Here is a 10,501-nt window from a genome sequence, read left to right on the forward strand (position 1 = left end):
CGGCAGTAATGGTAGCATTGATAGAGAAACAGAAAAGAATGTGTGTGTGAGACAGATAAACTGGGAGCTCATGACTTCTTTGTTTCTTGTTTGTTTTGCGCGTAATTAGCACCGCACATCTTTCAGTGTTAGTCCACTGTGTATTATACACTTATAAAATATAAACTGCGTTTTATAAGTGATAAAAATTTATTGATCGCGTAACATCTGCGCATTTGCGTAATAAAAACAATTACCTTTGATTCAAGTACAGTTTACATGCATTTACATTTATAAAATCTGTATTATTGTTGTTTCGTGTTCTGATTAGAACCTTCATCACGATTAAAGGCAAGACTTTCTTTCAGTATTGATAAGTTCGAAAGTTATTTACGAATAACAAAAACACATTTTACATACAATCGACGAACTATTGTTTTTCTTTTGCGGTTACTTGATTTTACCTTAATTTAGGAAATTGTGTCGTTTGGCACTATATGATAAAACGTATTGTTTTCAATTTCTACTACAATTTCCCTCTGTTTCAAATTACAAATCAACTATTTTCTAATGGAACCAGAATTAAATATTGACTATTTCAATTTTGCAATAAACACTGTTTATTTTTAAGTAACAGGCAGGCCCTTTACATGAAGACTTTTATATATATATTCTCACTCAGTTTAGACAGTTCACCGCTTACAGTTTGTAAAGGAATCTAGTAAGACACTGACTGCATACGCAAACAAAGTGATGGAAGTAGGTAATGCCCAATAGGTATGCAACCTCTACATACAAGTAATGTGGTTATGGTCTTAACTTACCAAAATGACTAGGATAACTACCACAATCTCCGCTTACTTACTGTCATCTGCGGTAGCTTCCGATAGTTTTAAAACTCTAGCGGTAGCACACAGCGGCCTCCCCGCAGCTGCAGTTCCAAGAGGTTCTACCATTTTCCACTAGATGGGAATGGCATCGTTTCCACAGCGGCAGGGGACTTAAATTTGTGATAGTTAAACCGATTTGCCGATATGTTTATAATTTACACACACACACCTTCTTCGTGCATCTGTCGATTAGTGAAAAACCGTATCAAAATACCTAGTGTCATTCCTGATATTAGCACAGCCATAAAGAGAGAAATCCCACAAAGGCTTACAGTTTATATACTGAAGCGCCAAAGGAACTAGGATAGGCATATGTATGCAAATACAGCGATATGTATACCATGCAGAATATGGCACTCCAGGCGGCAACGCCTACATAAGACAGCAAGTCTCTTGCGCAGTTCTTAGATAGGTTACTGTCGCTACAATGGCAGGTTATCAAGATGTAATTGAGTTTGAACGTGGTTTTGTAGCCAGCGCACTAGCGATGAGACCAAACATATCTGAGATATCTATGAAGTGGGGATTTTCCCGTACGACCATTTCATGAGTGTACCGTGAATGTCAGGAATCCGGTAAAACATCAAATCTCCGACGTCGCTGCGGCCGGAAAAAGAGGACCAACGACGACTGAAGTGAATCGCTCAACGTGACAGAAGTGCAACCGTTCCGAAAATTGCTTCAGATGTCAATACTGGGCCATCAGCAAGTATCAGCATGCGAACCATACAATGAAACACCATCGATATGGTGTTTCGGTTTCAAAGACCCACTCGTGTACTATTGATGACTGCATGACACCAATGATATGATCGGAATCAGGTGGCCTGGTCGGACGAGTCTCATTTCAAATTTGAATTGGAGACTCTGTAATTGTGTGGGGCGTCTACAGTTCAAGTGATATTGGACTCCTGATACGTCTACATACGACTCTTACAGGTGACACGTACGTCTGATCACCAGCATCCATTCATGTCCATTGTGCATTCCGACGGACTTGGGCAACTCCAGCAGCACAATGCGACACCCCACACGCCCATGATTGCTACAGAGTGGCTCCAGGAACACTCCCCAGACATGAACATTGCTGAGCATGTCTGTGCTGCCTTGCAACATGCTGTTCAGAAGATATCTCCACTCGCTCGTACTCATGCGGATTTATGGAGAGTCCTGCAGGATTCATGCTGTCAGCTTCCACCAGCTCGACGTCATATATTAGTCGAGCCCATGACACGTCATGTTGCGGCACGTTGCGTGGTCGCGGGTCCCCTACACGATATTAGGTAGATGTACAAGTTTCTTTGGCGCTTCAGTGTATATCTATAGAAGATAGATAATAACATAGACAAATGTAATGTATTGCGAAAACATAGAAAGAAGGATCCTTTATTGTATGATTATATGATAGCGGAACAATCACTGGTAGCAGTTACTTCTATAAAATATCTGAGAGTATGCGTACGGGACGATTTGAAGTGGAATGATCATATAAAATTAATTGTTGGTAAGGCGGGTGCCAGGTTGAGATTCATTGGGAGAGTCCTTAGAAAATGTAGTCCATCAACAAAGGAGGTGGCTTACAAAACATTCGTTCGGCCTATACTTGAGTACTGTTCATTAGTATGGGATCCGTACCAGGTCGGGTTGACAGAGGAAATAGAGAAGATCAAAAGAAGAGCGGCGCGTTTCGTCACAGGGTTATTTGGTAAGCGTGATAGCGTTACGGAGATGTTTAGCAAACTCAAGTGGCAGACTCTGCAAGAGAGGCGCTCTGCATCGCGGTGTAGCTTGCTGTCCAGGTTTCGAGAGGGTGCGTTTCTGGGTGAGGTATCGAATATATTACTTCCCCCTATTTATACCTCCCGAGGAGATCACGCATGTAAAATTAGAGAGATTCGAGCGCGCACGGAGGCATTCCGGCAGTCGTTCTTCCCGCGAACCATACGCGACTGGACCAGGAAATGGAGGTAATGACAGTGGCATGTAAAGTGCCCTCCGCCACATACCGTTGGGTGGCTTGCGGGGTATAAACGTAGATGTAGATGTAGATAGTTGTTATGTATAAATTATGTCAGGATTATATTATTTAACCTGTTAGTGTATATAGAGGGTACTGGGTTTTTACACCAGTCAAATGTTTTCTGTATTCTGGTATAAAGCGACTGCATACAGGTTTGACTTCAGTATATGAGTGCGAATGTGATACTGTTTCGTTAAGACTTGTTACTGTGTAATTTCGAGAAACACTGCGTTGAATAACATTTGTACCGTAGATTAGAAAATATAGCTCTGTAATATTCTAAAGAGAAGACTAGAATGAAATTTTGATTTTTCTTTTGTTTGTGTGACTGATTTGATGATGGGTCACACTACACGAAACCGCTCGCCTGTGGAAAATAAACACAGCTATCGACAGGCAGAATATAAAGGCTTTTGTTCTAATTTTATTCGCAATGACGTGGGTTCTGAACCGAGAGGACAGAGTGCACGCCTGCCACTTCGAAAGACTCCGAGAAGATATGTGATTTCATTGTTTCCTTGGCCACAATAGAGTCCTGTAGCGAGTAGGGGTGTACGCGAGGTCACACTGTGCGGACGGCGGTGCAGACCGAAGCTCAGCCAGCGCTGTCCCGCATTCGTCCTATCCCGCCTGCGGCGGTATTTACCTGCTCGCGCAGCCTTCATAAAGGTGCGAGCAGGCGCCTCGCCGACAAACACTCGAGCCGTGGTCGCATTGTCGGACACAGGCGGGCTGGCTAAATATTTCCCCTGGCCGTGTGCACAGGCTGTACAAAGAGCACTCCGAGCCGCGACGCGTTGCCCCGTGCCGGGTCGATAGCGGGCGGCTGGCCGCGTTCTTGGGTGCCGCCGACCGTGGCCGGCCGAGCACGCCCCACTTGTCGCAGTACAGGCAGCAGGTGGCGGTGGCCGACACGTGAACCACGCCAGAGGCTCTGCCGGCGCCCCAGTCAAAGCAGGAGTTGGCGCCGGCGCCGAAAAGCGGCTTTTTCGAATGGAACGTCGCGACCACGTATGTGTCAACACGGGGGTTGGTTGGTTGATTTGGGGGAGACGGGTGTGTGGGGGGGGGGGGAGGGGGGGAGGGGGGGGGGGAGGTCATCGGTCCCACTGGATTAGGGAAGGATGGGGAAGGAAGTCGTCTTGCCGAATACTAGTCCAGAGTGCTAACCACTGGTAATGCGGAGGGTTAAGAAAATTGACACTCGTCATTTGTCTTCCTCTGGCCTGTTTCAACCGGTGGAGGACTACCTCGTCCGCAGTTTTGTGGGCTAACATGACGAACAGCGGAGTGCCAGCTTTTTACATAAAGGCACTTTTTTCCCCCCGTCAGTCTTTTCACTGGTTCGAAGAGGCCCGCTACAAGTTCCTCACCGAGAGAGGTGGTGTAGTGGTTAGCACTCTGGACTCACATTCGGGAGTATGGTTCAGACCCGCGTCCGGCCACCCAGATTTAGATTTTTCATGATTTCCCTAAATCGCTCCACGTAAATGCCGGAATGGCTCCTATGGAAGTGCACAGCCGATTTCCTTCCCCATACTTGTCACAATCCAAGCTCGTGATCCGTCTCTAATGACCTCATGACCTGGATGTTGACGGGACGCTAAACCCAATCTTCCTTCCTTTCCCTCACATATCCCTCTCCTGCGCTAACCTCTTCGTCTCAGACTAGCACGTCCTCAATTATTTGCGGGATGTATTCCGATATCGGCATTGGTTCAAATGCTTCAAATAGCTCTGAGCACTATTTGACTTAACATCTGAGGTCATCAGTCCCCTAGAACTTAGAACTACTTAAACCTAACTAACCTAAGGACATCACACACATTCATGCCCGAGGTAGGATTCGAACCTGCGACCGTAGCGGTCGCGCGGTTCCAGACTGACGACCCTAGAACCGTTCGGCCACTGCGGCCGCCCAATACCGGCATTCTTCTAAAGCTTTTCCCCTGTACAGCTCTGTCTCGAACACGGAAGTTATTCCCTGATGTCTTAACACCTGTCCTGTCATTCTGTCCCGTCTTCATGTCAGTGTGTTCCATATATTCCATTCCACCTCATTGCTTACCTCATCAGTCTACTTATTTTCAAAATTACTCTGTAGCATCACATCTCAAATGCATCGCTTCTCATCGGTTCCGGTAACCTCACAGTCCATTATTCACTACCAATCAGTGCTGTGCCCAAAAAGTACATTCTCTAAAATATCTTCCTCAGATTAAGATCTTCTCATCGGTTCCGGTACCCCCACAGTCCATTATTCACAACCAAACAGTGCTATGCTCCAAACGAACATTCACAAAAATTTCTTCCTCAGATTAAGTTCTATGTTGATACCAGAAGATGTCACTTGACCAGGATGTCTTTTTTGCCACTGCTGGTCTGCTTTTTACAGCAAGTCCTCGGTGCTTCGTTTATCATGGGTTATCTTCCAAGGTAGCAGAATTCCTTAATTTCGTCTGCTTAACGATGAGTTTTTATGTTAAGATTAATTCTGTTTTCGTTGCTACTACTTCTCATTGCTTTTATATTTTTGTGGTTCACTGTAAATTTACATGCTGTACTCATTAGACCATTCCAATAAGCTGATCCAGTTATTGTTCGTCGCTTTCACTAAGGGTGCCGCGCGGGATTAGCCGAACGGTTAGGGGCGCTGCAGTCATGGGCTGTGCGGATGGTACCGGCGGAGGTTCGAGTCCTCCCTTGGGCATGGGTGTGTGTGTGTTTTTCCCTAGGATAATTTAGGTTAAGTAGAGTGTAAGCTTAGGGACTGATGACCTTAGCAGTCCCATAAGATTTCACACACATTTGAATAGTTTTTTAATACTGAGGGTTACAGCGTCACCAGCGGAGTTTTAATTCCATTCTTGAACAGGTATTTAATTTTTATCATTGCATCTTCGATGGATAATTCGAAAAATATGGGCGAAATACTGCCTCCCTCGATTCTTGTGCATATTATATATAAGCGAAGCCGGCTGTGATTCACTGTTGCTGAACACGTATAGGAATTGGATATACAATCTAATCTCCAGCTCTCTGCCGAACTCTCCTCCTCCCTTCCCCCCTTCTTCTCTTTGTACGTTACCTCCTCCTCCCTGTCTCTGTCATTAACTTCCTCCCCACAGTCTCCATCGTCCGTACGGGGTCCCGGGTTCGATTCCCGGCGGGGTCAGGGATTTTCATCTGCCTCGAGATGACTGGGTGTTTGTGTTGTCCTCAACATTTCATCATCGTTCATGAAAGTGGCGAGACAGGACTGAGCAAAGGTTGGGGATCTGTGCGGGCGCTGATAACGGCGCATCCTACCTCCCCGCCACAATGTTCATCTGCTTCCCTCTTTCCCTCCAAGTTCTCTGCCTTGTTTACTTGTGTTGCAAAGGAAATCTTGATTCGAAATTGAAGTCGCTTAAAATGAATGCGTAAATCGGTTCGGATGATTGGTACACGTGTGTGTGAGAGATCTCGCCAGCAGCCAGATTTGCGAGGACAGTAGTTTCAATGACAGTAGTTCGCATGGTTTTAATCCGTAAACGAGTAGGGTTACGAAGTTGTGGACGATTCAGTTTTGTGGTAGTTTTCTGCTCATAAGCCGGTCAGCCATAAATCAACACTACCGTTTATCTTAATACCGACTGTGGGGAATAAAACAAAAAGAGCATTGTCCTGTCTGCTAATTTAATTTAAAATTATATGTAAGGAGAGAGAACATTTATAAGAGAAGCAATTTGTCTACTGGTTTAAACGCAATGACATGTCGTTAAAACTGACTGCGAGCAAAAAAAAAAAAAAAAAAAACTAAATCACTCATGCTTGATAGGTTCTCGGGACAGCGTCGAATACCAGAGTCAGCAACCGCAGATTTCTCTGGCTGACCCAACCTCGTGTGACGTTTATGTTCGTCGCATCTGTCTTTGACCGTACGACACGTCTGGCCAATATACGATTTCCCACACTGGCACGGGATTTTGTATATTCCTGGTCTCCTCAGGCCGAGGTTGTCTTTAACAGAGCCTAGCATCGATTTCACTTTTGCTGGAGGCCGGAAAACACATTTAATCCGGTGTTTCTTGAAAATTCTGCCCACCAACATTGCCTTGACACGGGACACGGCATGAATTATGAAGAAACCAAGATCCTCTCGCATGCTTCCACCTACTGGGACTCCATCATCAAAGAGGCGGTCGAAATACGTATAAGCAGTGACCTAATAAACAGAGACACGGGGTTTCACCTGAGCAAAGCCTGGGAACCAGCCTTGGCAGCACTAAGGAATCGTCAGCCACAGATTAGCAACCGCACCGAGTCAACGCAGATGGGAAGCCTTAGCGTAGATGCTTAAATCGCGCGCCAACACCTCGCGCGCGCGAACGGGGTCCGTCGCTCCCGACCGCATTTCCCGCGCCGCGGCGCGCTTCCGCAGACCGCGACCCGTTTCTCCAGCAGAGGACTCTGGTATTCGACGCTGTCTACGATTGGTCTTCGATGACGTTATGCCCCGCTGGCGCCCGCGCTGTTCTAGAAAGCCAGCATATCAATTGGCGCGTTTCTCAGCGGCGCGACAGTAGAACCTGAAGATGGCGGGCAGTTGTCTCGCTGAAATATTGTGCGGCTTCTACTATATTATCCGGCGTAAGTCCCGAGAACCTATCAAGCAGATGCAACGCCGGGAAAGCCTCAAACAGTAAATCATTCATTTTCGTAACACAGCACTGTTCAGCATCTTTTATTTCTCGTAGTTGGTTTTAACTAGAGATGCGCTCTGCCATAAGTACGGTTCGGTAATTTTGATACGTAGTAAATGGTAGGATTACTGGCAGTATTGGTAAAATGGTAGGGAAAGAAGTATAAGTGAATATGTAAGAGAGAATGGAAGCCGACGCTTTCCTCTGCTTTTTTTCTGGTTGTTTCTTTAGCACGTAATTAGAATTGTACGTTATTCAGTGTTAGTCCTTTTCGCATTCTATATTCTTACAGAATATTTATAACATTTTATAAGTAACACAAATTATTTGATCGCGTAATTATTTCTCTATCATGTAACCAAAGAAGTTTGTTTTGACGCAAGTACAGTTTAAATGATCATGAAAAAAACATAATTATTGTTGTTATTTGGTTGGGAATAGATCATTCTTCATCATGATCAAAGGCAAGCTGTTTATGATTAACTGAAACAAGTTTATATACGTTCGATGAAGTAGTGGAGATATGTTTGATACATTTTTATTTAGCGATTTTTTTTAGGAAATTAAATTTTCAAGCGCTATGTGATAGACCTGTATTGTTTTGTTTATTCTTTCTACAACATCCCTCTGTTTCACATTATGCCCTTTATATATCCTCACTTTCTAGACAGTTCATCACTTCCAGGAGTATTGACAAAGTCATTGATCACTTATGCAAAGAAGTGATCGTTATGAGGTAACGCCCTATGGGAATGCAACACACTCTACATAAAAGTAATTCGGCTACGATCTTATCTGACCAAAGCTACTATGAAAACACTTCCGCATGCTAGTCTACAGAAGCTTAAGGTGGTTTCACAACTCTAGTTTCAACAGAAAACAGGTACAGTGTTGTTTAAAAATAATGTTCGTCTGAAGTTTTTTTGTGTTGGATCAAAGTCCTTTCTGCATGGACGAAAGCAGATTGTGTTTTTAGTACTTTCTTGGGTAGAAGCAATTATTCGTTTATTACTTTGAGGGTTTGCTTATTGTTATATCAGAATAACACAGTAACATCCAAAATACTTAAATGATTTATCCACAACGATACTGATTCTCAATAGCACTTCACATTCCATAGCAAGTACTGTCCAGGGCACTCTAGTTCAAATATGAGGTCGTTGAGGCAGTGTCCTAAGTTTCACAGGTTGCTAGTACTTGCGGTCACCAGTCACAAGTACGAGCGAAGGCTGGCGTAGGACTGGCTCTACGATGCTGTTGCAGTGGGCTACATACCATGCTGGTAGTCCTGGAATACAGCATGTGTTGGCGCCAGGGGCAGAGTGGAGATTCGCTTCCATCTCGGGACACTGGCCCTCTAGTGGTCATCTCGAAATGGACTACGCGGTCGGTCGGTGAATCTATATGCCCAGTCCGCGTGTGTTATCTTTGCAGCTGCGCGGCTGGGCGCGCTTTGTGCATGTTGACGGATGCCGCTGTCGGCCGGCGGCCGAGTAATGGCGGATACCAAACTTGTAGTACGAATTTGAAAAGACCGTAAGCACTAGATAAAGTAAATCAATTGGTTTTCAATCATTATTTATTACGAAAATAACGGAGAATAAAAATAATACAACACACCATTTTTCTCTGCCTCGTGATGACTGGGTGTTGTGTGCTGTCCTTAGGTTAGTTAGGTTTAAGTAGTTCTAAGTTCTAGGGGACTGATGACCATAAATGTTAAGCCCCATAGTGCTCAGAGCCAACACACCATTTCGAATTTCCTTAGTCATCTTGCCCTTGTGATTTAAGAACTTCACTTGTGGGCCAAAGTGTAATTTGCTGGTAGAATTCTTGATGTTTATTAAGTCTGCAAGTGAGTAATCTAGTAATGTCCTCTATTTCTATTGCTTTTCCCAATGGGATATACACAGTTCGATGGAAAAGCAGAGTTCGAAATATGCCAAGGTTGACAAAAAGGGAATGTGTGTTTCTCTGTCGAACAAAATACATTAAAACAAAACCAAATGTATAAGCCTGAAAGGACAAAAACCAAGAAAAATTTGTGAAAGCAAAAATAAAAGGGACCACAGACAAAAGAAATATCGCAAGTTACCTTGAAACAGTCATAGCCACCAGGTGAATCGCAGCCTGCAAGCCACACGTACATGGAACAGATGACCATATTGAAACTAGAGTGCACAGCAAACCATGTTTCTCGCACTAGTAGGCCTGTATGTCAACACAGGGTGGTAGTGTCGGTAAAATTTCAGTAAACTATGTAAATTGATCGTGGAGGCGGAGAAAATAAGGGAAGGGGAGTATAGAAGTCAGCTGCATCCGGACTTTATGCGGAATCAGCGGCGACGAATGAAAATGTGTGTTGTACCGGGGTTGGAACCCAAGATCTCAAGCTTACTGGGCAGTTGCGTCACCCACTGCGCCACCCTTGTTGCGATGATGACAGACTGCTCGTCCAACGACTCAACGAACTTTTGTTCACTGCCGGGTCTCCGTAGACATTCTGCAAGCGCCTACGAATATCTACGATGCTCTGGTTTTCCGCCAAAAGAACCTCAAAGACAACTTTCTGCTTGGAACTCATATCCGTTAAAGGCGCCATTTAAAAGGCTACTCATAGCGCCTCTACCTGCTGGAACTTCGTGAAACGTATGGGCTTCAGCGGAAAATTCCTCTATGTCCCTCAACAAATTCCGTATTTTTTCAGCCGAAGTTGTCTGAGAAAAAATGTCTTCCGTTACTTATGTAACTCCCCTCGTATGAACGTGTTTCAAGACGGATTTCGGCAGTTAGCTGTCTCTTCACGTTCCAGCAGTAAACGCGAGAACCCTGGCAGTGCCCAGTCCTTAGTTCCTCCCTCGCACAGACACGTCCCGGAGGCTGCCGGCTGAGTCTTGTTTACGACCACCGCCGGGGGCGGACTGCTC

The sequence above is a fragment of the Schistocerca piceifrons genome, chromosome 2, assembly GCF_021461385.2.
Source record: "Schistocerca piceifrons isolate TAMUIC-IGC-003096 chromosome 2, iqSchPice1.1, whole genome shotgun sequence".
Classification (NCBI taxonomy): domain Eukaryota; kingdom Metazoa; phylum Arthropoda; class Insecta; order Orthoptera; family Acrididae; genus Schistocerca; species Schistocerca piceifrons.